Source organism: Podarcis muralis, chromosome 8 (genome assembly GCF_964188315.1).
Source record: "Podarcis muralis chromosome 8, rPodMur119.hap1.1, whole genome shotgun sequence".
Lineage (NCBI taxonomy): Eukaryota > Metazoa > Chordata > Lepidosauria > Squamata > Lacertidae > Podarcis > Podarcis muralis.
In genome coordinates, this window is record NC_135662.1 from 53,175,186 (window position 1) to 53,185,206 (window position 10,021).

At 41.7% G+C, this 10,021-nt stretch overlaps 1 non-coding gene across 1 annotated transcript; it reads left to right on the top strand.

Moving 5' to 3' along the window:
• The first annotated feature begins 2,758 nt into the window (after nt 1-2,758).
• Nucleotides 2,759-2,831, top strand: TRNAR-UCU (transfer RNA arginine (anticodon UCU)). The gene has a single exon. It is a non-coding gene; the product is annotated as a tRNA-Arg (tRNA).
• Nucleotides 2,832-10,021: the final 7,190 nt, after the last annotated feature.

The window sequence follows — 10,021 nt, forward strand, 5'->3', positions numbered from 1 at the left end:
ATGACACTAGCAGAAATCATTCCATTAGCACAATTATTTAGATGAACATTACCTCAAGACAACATTGCATCTTGCAAGGCCAGAGGTGGGTAACCTGTGCCCTCGGATATTGTTGAAGTCTAATTATATAGCCAATGGTCAGGGTGATGGCAGTTGTAGTCCAGCAATATCTTGTGGGCCACAGGTTTCACGTCTCTGTGTTAGACCTTGTGGCCTCAGATGCTACTGGTTGAACACTTTTGGCTACACACAAGAGGCAACATCCGCACCACAAATTTAAAGCACTCTTATATCACAATCATGGCTTCCACCAAAGAATCTTGGGAACTGTAGCTTGCTAAAGTTGCTAAAAATTGTGGCTCTGTGAGGGGTCTCCTAACAACTCTAAGCATCCTTAACAAACTTCAATTTCAAGGATCTTTGGAGGATATCATAGATGTAATTTATACTAATATAAATGTGCTTTAAATGTATGGTGAGGATATGACCAAACACTTCAGCTGTGGGTGGAGATAATGGGTTATAAGGTACATATGCAAGAAAGATGCTTTACACAGTCATTTGATTCTCTTATTTGTGCATTTATAGTACATCTGCAGAGGGTGAGGGCAATGGAAATTCTCCCAACATTGGCTTATTCAATCTACTTCTGAATTCCTTGTATCTATCTCCTGTAACTTGCTCTTTACAATGCTGAACCATTAATATATTCAAGTTCATTGGACAGGCTGAAAAGTTTAATGTTCAGAGCCACTATTCTTTGCTTTTGAGATGTTACACAGATAAGGAGGTAAATAAATCCAGGCATTCATCTTAGAACTCCTCAGATACCTTGCTTTCAGCTCCAAGATGAACAGATGAATGCTAATGCTGTTTCTGGAGTGTTGTGTTGTGTTTGTAGCTTTCTCATGTAACTACGACTAGTTCCACAAGATGGCATAGCTTGTGTTACAGTCCTGCAGGCTGCACCAACCTGGTGCCCGTCAAATGATTTGGACTACCTTCCCATCATCCCTGACCATTGGGATGATGGGAGTGGTAGTCCAAACCAAAAGATAATAATACTGGAAGCTCTGAGTCCAATTTTAGCTTCTTCAGATTATGCACAGTAGTGTCCCTTTAGGCCCGGAGTTTTCTGCTATTTCCTCAACCAGTATAATGTTTCAAAAGAAACTGCCCAATAAGCATATAAAGCAATAGGCATATAAAGGAATTTGCCTGCAAACAAATTGGACCCATTGGGGGTTTTCCTTACTCATAGCAATAGTCACAACTTTGGCATTTAAGGCGAACCTAGTCTATTCCCGAGGAAGGGTGAGATGGTGCATCACCCTCCTCACATTGTGAGCAGGGAGATAGAGTATCCTGGTAAAGGGGCCTGGGTGGAAGAATCGATCTGTCCAGAAGCTCATGTGGAGAACAGATGGCCCAAAAGTCTTCCCAGTGATGGCTTGGTGGGTCAGCTCAGTTGACCTGTGTCTTGGGGTGACTCATAACCCGGGCATGACCCGTGGTTACACCAGTGTGGTGTAGTGGTTAAGAGTGGTGGACTCTTAAACTAGTGAACCAGGTTCGCGTCTCCGCTCCTCCACATGCAGCTGCTGGGTGACCTTGGGCTAATCACACTTCTCTGAAGTCTCTCAGCCTCACTCACCTCACAGAGTGTTTGTTGTGGGGGAGGAAGGGAATGAAGATTGCTAGCTACTTTGAGACTCCTTAAGGGGAGGCTGATTCAGGATACATACTCAATTCCTTAGCCAAAGCCAACAGCATCTGCAATCAATAAAGTTGTGGCCTTTTTCAATTCCAAAATGTTGTGGTGTCAGTTATTCTTCCCATCATCACCATCTTCCCCGCCTTATCTGAGGTACACACTCCTATCATATATGGGATGTTGGGGATTTTTCTTTATCGCCTTCCCACGAGTTATTTTCTGTTGTTTTCCAATAAGATAACTTTAGTATATGAGAGGGGGCAATAATTAAGGCTGTGCAGAAGCGAGAGGGGGAAGAAATACATCCACATAGCACAAAGTACAGAGAGATATTAGTAATGGTATCAAGGCAATGGTTTTGTCTGCCTAGTTAAGTACCATGAATTAGCCCAACTAAAGTTGCTCTGTGCCATAGAATGAATGGGTGGTCCTTTTCCCAACCCCACCCTCCTCACTCAGCTGCTACATGGGTAAAATTGTGTGTGAGTGAGCTGGAAGCTGGAGACAGAGACATATTTGCTTTGTGCTGGACTTCGGGGTTCCCCTGGAAACCTAAGGGGAAGCAAAGTTTATGGGAGTGTTAATGCTGTGAGCCCCTCTGATCTATGGTTGGGTTGCATATATGTGTAAATAAAACCATAAAGGCACCACAGCCTCCACTGACCTTCACTCCAAGCAAACCAAACCCTAGGTAATGCTCACACATCCCCAGAGCTTCTCAGGGGTTGGTGTGTCATGTAGCCCTAACATTTTAATGCTGTCTACCATTTGAGCTTTGTGCATTTCAAAGTAGCTTAGGGGCAAAAAGCAGGGATAAACTGTAGTCATTTATTTATTTGTTTATTTAATTATAACTCTCTCAAGGTGCCTTACACAACAGCATATTAAAAATACGATTTCCAACAATCATAAAATAGAATGCAACATAAAACCTCCCATATAACTCACATTAATAAAACATTAATTGCACATCCATCCTAAAAATGGAATCCTACCCTGCCCTCCATAAGCCTACCAAACCAAAGGAGCTCAGTGGCAGGATAGGCCCCTGTTGCTCAATTGGTAGAACATGAGATTTCTAATCTCAGGATCGTGGGTTCGAATCCCACGTTGGGCAAATGACTCCTTTATTTCAGGGTGTTAGATTAGATGACCCTTGTGGTATACCTTCTGACTTTACAATTCCAGAGCCAGCGAGGGCTCTGTAGTAGCTTTATGGAGGCCAGCTAGCAGTGAATCCCACAGTAAGAATGTGCTTAACGATGTGAATACTTTCCAAAGTGTTTTCTTTCTCATCTCTAAAGTTCTGTTTTTGCCAGTGGGGTGTCACCCAAAATGATGTGCAAACCTGGTAAACTAAAAGCCATCCAAAAATACAATTAAAACTTTTTTAAAATTCACAGTTTGAATTTGATAGCACAACAAAACATGGTCTAATTAAGAATCAGCCAAAATGTTGTCAACAGGAGTCCCAGCACGAGAAAGGCTCTCTGTGTTAACAGCTGTAGAAAGCCTATAGAACAGAATATATAGAAAATAGGCTAGCTAACAGAAAAGTAGCCAGGTGTACTTCTACTGGAAGAATATAACCACAGACAATTGGCAACCCTTGTATGTAAGTACCGACATGTGTCAGCCTGAGGCTTTAATATATGTGTAACAGGAATCCAGACCACAAAGTGGAAAATGATACATCTCAATTTTATTGAACAGTAAATCAACCATAAATTGAAACTACAACAGAGGATAACAGTGATGAATTTCCACTTGTGGAATCAATCAACACCTGGTCTCTCTGATCTTCAGGAACAAGTGAGACCTAGACTTGTTCCAGTCAGTCCAGGACAAGGCACTCAGTTATAAGTAGTGGTTAGTGTCCCCTCTTCTCCATCAAAACGCTTGCACCTTCTTTTGCAGGATAGTTCTCACTCTGCCAGCTGTTCCTCTTGTACTATTTTCAGCAAAGGCAGCGCACAGAGGCACAAGCCGCTCCCTATGGCTACTCTCAAGTCATGTAGCAATGTCAGCAAACCAATTTATCAATGTCACCAAAGTAATCTCGTAAGTTCAGCTGAACAATGCATGAGTCCACAAATGTTCAACAACATGTCCTGTGTCTATTTTTTAATAGAGTTTTCAAGTGGAATTTTAGCTTGCCTCTACCTTATTAGTGAGACGTGGGTGGCACTGTGGTCTAAACCACTGAGCCTAGGGCTTGCTGATCGGAAGGTCGGTGGTTCGAATCCCCATGACGGGGTGAGCTCCCATTGCTTGGTCCCAGCTCCTGCCAACCTAGCAGTTCAAAAGCACGTCAAAGTGCAAGTAGATAAATAGGTACTGCTCCGGCGGGAAGGTAAATGGCATTTCCATGCGCTGCTCTGGTTTCGCCAGAAGCGGCTTAGTCATGCTGGCCACATGACCCGGAAGCTGTACGCCGGCTCTCTCGGCCAGTAAAGTGAGATGAGCACTGCAACCCCAGAGTCGTCCACGACTGGACCTAACGGTCAGGGATCACTTTACCTTTACCTTTACCTTTACCTTATTAGTATTGTATAGTTTTACTTCCTCTTTTCTGAAATAAGTTATTCAAGTTCTCTCTTCATCAGCATGTCTATGGATGCCTGATTTTTGTCCCATGGTGTGCACTGCACAATTTTTTTCTTTTCAAAACATTGCATCCCTTTTCAGCTAGGTGCTTGTTCACCAGACCTCATCTTCTCGCTTCCATTAAAGATAGGGCAAGGAGCAATGCTTTCTCCACAGATCAGATGCAGTGGTACATACGGGGAAAGGATGTATGTAAAGAGACAGAAAGGCAATGAGTCCCTTGAAAAAGGTGTTCATACCTGTAAATGGGATGCCTATTTGCTGCATCACTGGATGAAAGAAAAGTATTGGATTGCCTTTGCTAATCCTATTTTATTTTAATGTTCACTTCAACATAGCTGACATAAACTATAAGATCTTGCTATTCCCTCAGCGTAAAGGAGATCATTTCTGCCCAGTAAATCCAAAGACACTCAGCCACTGTGTACAGGATGACATAGTTAGTCTTTCAAGTCTTCGTGGTATAAGAGTCCCAAGTTATAAACCCAACTTTTGACATGCTGACTTCTGCTTCTTCCTGGTGCTGTGAATCAACACAAAAGCCAGAACCTGAACATTAGGGATTGTTTCTATCAATTAGCCAATGTCAGGAGGGTTGAGTGCTTGATTTGCCTGGAACTATCTGTTTTGTTAAGAATCATTGTGTGGGTCATCTGCTTTTGAACAGGGGGATCTGTTGTACTGGGAAGCAAAATCAGCTTAGATTTTGCACAAAGCATCCAGGAGCAGGGAAGTTTGGGAGGAGGAAAATGTAATTTTTGATGTAAAATGTGGTCTGGAAAAATGCATGAAAATCTATACAAATATTTGGTCAAATATATGTTGGAAATGTAAGGAAAAACAAGGCACCTTCTATCATATGTGGTGGACATGTAAGGTAGTAAAAGAATTTTGGGAAATGATATATAATGAATTAAAAAAAAATGTTTAAAATAACTTTTTCTAAATCCCCCGAAGCCTTTCTTTTAGGAATCTTAGGTGTCAAAATCCCACTGGAACAGAAAAGACTATTCATGTATGTGACCACAGCTGCCCAGATGTTATTGGCCCAGAGATGGAAAGCAGTTAAAGTCCCATCCAGAGAAGAATGGCAGATTAAGTTGATGGATTATGCTGAAATGGCAAAAATGACCAGAAGAATCAGAAATCAGGAAAACCAAAACTTTAATAAAGAAGGGGGGGGGGATTTATAATTTATCTTTAAAACCATTGTAAACAGTTAAAATTGTTAGTAGGATTGGAATAACACTTGTAGTTTAATGGTGAATTTTTTATATAATGGAGATGTAAAAGATTCGGATTATTATAAAAGATGCAGGAGGAAATGATTAACAGTAGGACCCACAAAGGAGAGGAGGAAAGTCTATGGAATCTTGTCTTTATGTTGTATGTTGGATATGTGATTGTAAAACTGTAATTTGAAAAACCATTTTTTTTCCTAAAAAAAGAAAATCTATACACATATTTGCCACGTCTTCTAACGTCATTCCTATTTTCTGCGGGGGCAAGTTTGTCTCACCCACCTTCACCTGGAAGAGGCTCCAATGATTGGCCATGCAGACTAGCAATGATGGGAGTTGGAGTCCAGCAATGTCTGGAGGACCCCACATTGACTATCCCTGAATTAGATTACTGGTCTACGTTTCCTTCCAGTTCTCACTGAATTACAGTTGTGATCCTGGGAGCAGTTATTTGCAAGTGCCATTGAAATAAATGCATGTTTTATATTTCTGTCTTTATGACATTTCTCCCCATGTATATGTAAAACAATCTTCTTTTCAACCAATATTGAAACATGCTACCACTAGACTATCATTACCTCTCATTCAGACTGTGTAGTACACTTAGCAGTTATTCTTTGCAGTATAGCTTTGTAATACAGTGCCTCAAAGCTGAAAACAGCTTTTATCCTAGATTGCACCTGTAAACAGCTTCTATCATGGACAGTTATATGGGTTAGTAGGCAACCCTCTACTTACAGTGCCAGGAGTAGGTTATTTATACTATGACAGGCTCAGAGATGTGATAGTGAATGCAACAATGGGGGCTATATCTGCAGTGATTTCTCAGACCCCCCCCTTTTTTATTTCACTTCTTTAGAGGGACTGCTATAGCTTTTAAGTCAAGTTTCATTTTGGAACAAAAAATAATAAAATAAATGACAAGTCCATTTATAAAGGGAATCAATTTATTTCAGACTATTCCACATTCTCTTCCTAACACATTGCACATGTAATGGACTGTGGGCTCTTAGGATTTACAAGAGAAGGGAAGGATTCCTGGAATGGGGTGGTAAATGAGCTGCAGCCATAGTCAAGCCTTAGAGGAACATTAACCAAAATGTTTGCTCCTGTCATGGACTGAACACAAGAAGATTCTATCATTGCTCACACGATGAGCTATCACAGTGGGATATGTCAGAATCCACAGGGTGCTAAAGGTACATGCTCTTTATATAACTGGGAAAAGGCCACAGGTAAACTCTGTTTCTTTTCTGAGCCAATTTTGATAAAATTTCTGTACTTTGTGAAGTTTTGAGAAGGAATATTCCTGAGAACAAAAGAAGAGCCATGCTGAATCAGACCAAAGGCTAATCTAGTCCAGTGTTCTGCTCCCAGAGTGGATAGCAAGATGTCTATCAGAAGCCCACAAGGAGAACCTAAATGCAACAGCACTCTCTCAACTTCTGACTCCCAGTAACTGGCATTTGGCCTCCAAAAGTGGAGGAAGAACATAGTTATTTTGGCTAGTAGCCATTGATAGTTTTATTATTCATAAATCTATCGATTCTTCTTTCAAAGCCATCCAGCTTTGTAGCTAGCATTGCATTTTGTGGTAGCAAGTTGTGTAATTTAACTATGCTCTGTGTGATGGGTTACTTCCCACTTTTTGTCTGGAATCTCCCACCATTCACCATTTCAGTTCAGCAGGAAAAAATATATATATAATGAAAACCCCATGTGAATTTTGCATGAAAAGATCTATGAGATGATACAATCTGATCGCAAGTTTTATTGCAAACCCCAGGTAAACTTTGCATTATGATACCTCCATTTTCATGTGCTTCCTTTGACTGGTGTTCTCACCTGAGAAGAAGAAGAAAATGTTATCTGGGTGCTAAATGCACTGGTCCTTCTCTGCATCCATGCTTTGGAAGAAACAAATAGCCTGAAGTGGTCTGTCTATGAGATTTTAAGGGGGAAAGTTGAATGTTGACCGGTTGGCTTTCTGTTCTGTATGAAATGTTTGGCTCCTTTAAAATCCCAACATGGAATCTACTTAATTATTGCAAGTCAAGGTCAGTGAAGCATCACATTCCAAGCAAAAATAAATGTTACATTAAGTGGATGGCATAAGTACTACTCAAAGTACTTCAGAAGATTTTGCCAAATAACTGAATCAAGCAGAGCTAAGAAGGTTGTATATACTGTATGTGTGTACACTGCTTCTCATCTCTCTCTCCCAGCCCCTGCATTGGTTCTCATCTTTCTTTGTCAGTGTTAAGGCTGGATGTTCCTCCATTCACTCTTCTTTTTTTGATTTTGAGAATGGAGATTTGCTCTCAGTTCAGTACTGGTTAAAGGAGACCTGGGTGTATAATTAATGCAACCCCCTTAAAGGGGGGGGGGGGAGGGTTCTATTGTGGCTGAAAATATTGCTAACGCTAACAAGAGAACCACTTTGGGAGTAGGACCAAGAACAGGATGGGAGCAGCCACTGTTGTTGTTGTTTAGTCATTTAGTCGTGTCCGACTCTTCGTGACCCCATGGACCAGAGCACGCCAGGCACTCCTGTCTTCCACTGCCTCCCACAGCTTGGTCAAACTCATGCTGGTAGCTTCGAGAACACTATCCCACCATCTCGTCCTCTGTTGTCCCCTTCTCCTTGTGCCCTCCATCTTTCCCAACATCAGGGTCTTTTCCAGGGAGTCTTCTCTTCTCATGAGGTGGCCAGAGTATTGGAGCCTCAGCTTCAGGATCTGTCCTTCCAGTGAGCACTCAGGGCTGATTTCCTTCAGAATGGATAGGTTTGATCTTCTTGCAGTCCATGGGACTCTCAAGAGTCTCCTCCAGCACCATAATTCAAAAGCATCAATTCTGCGGCGAGGGAGCAGCCACTAGAGCTGGCAAAATAAAAGAGAGGAGGTGTGGGAGAAGAGAATGCAGCAGGAGATAGCAAAATTGAGAAAGGACTTTGAGAAAGAAAGGAAAGAGCAGAAGGCAAATGGAGCTGGTGATTCAGAAAAGGAAAAAGAGGGCTGATCAGAATGACTCTACAGAGCAAGAGGGCCAGTGAAGGAAACTACTGACTCTATAACATTGATTATATTGTTGTTCTGGGGATCACATCTATTCTTCAGAAAGGGTAACTTTCACAAAGAGCTGTTTCTTGTACCAAATATTCAGGTTAACATTGCACATTCCCACTGACACAATTCTGGACATGTGGTAAGACTCATGGAAATGCATGGTTTACCATGTTAACTAGAAGCGATGGACTCAACATGTTCTCCAGTTGTGAATCAGGAACTTGGCCACAAATATGGGGACAAGCAACCAGAGACACTGGAGTGTCTCCATGGTGTATGGTGTAAATGAAATGTCCTCTGACGAATGTTGACACTGGGCAGCATTTTCAAGGACAATCAAGAGAAGAGCAGTTGCCAGGGTTGCCATAAGTCTGCCTCAGTCTGCTGCTCCTTTATTTGTTTTCCACCACCACTACTACTAATAACAACAAAGTACTGCATAAAACAAACTGTGTTTCTCACCAGATTTACAGTGAGAGCTTTTGTCCCTGACATTAGAGCAGGGACAGCTTCTTTCTGATGTCAGATGGCTATATTGTGTTTCATTTCAAAAATCGTTTCTCTTTATACTCCAGCAAATTTATGTTGGGAGCAATGTGAGGCTCAAGGTGCTGGCGGGTGCTGAGTCATGGCATCAATTTTAGAAAATGTCCTTCACGGAAAGCACAGAGCAGTTGGTGTGCTTTCACATTTTAATTTAGTCAACATCTTCGACAAAGGAAAGGATAGCACCAGAAGGGCTGAAAGGAACACATCACTGAGATCAGCAGTTTTCCCAAGGACTTACTTTTTTATTCCTTAGGATTGAGTTTGATCATATACTTTAGAAAGCAAAGTAAAGGGATTTTTTAGAAGCACCGATAGGGAGAAACTAGCTTTGCCCTGGAATCCTCAAGCAATGCAAGGGACATGATGAAAAAACAAAAGACTGAAACCATTATAACAACAAGTTATAAACAATCTCTCATGTATTTCCTCAGAAGCTTGTGTGGCTTTCTGTAGAAAACAGGCTGGAGGCACCAGCAAACCTATTCTGTAACTTATAGACAGTGTTGATACAGCACCCTGCATTAGAGAAATAATGAAATCAAACGGATGTCAATAGCAAGTCTTTTACTGTTCTGATTCACCCATATCAGGTACTCACTGGGTCAAAGCAGGCCAGTTGTTGAAGGATCACCAATGGCTCCTAGTGAGCAAACGTACTCTAGCAAAGACTGGAGGTGAACTGAAGTCTTACAGGTCCTTTCCTCCAGTCTACCACAGTAAGCCTCTGAATACCAGTGAGGAGAGTGCTGTTGTGCTCAGGTGCTGCTTGCTGGTTCCCATAGCCACATGGTAGGCCACTGTGAGAATAGGATGCTGGACTAGATGGGTCATTGGCCTGATCC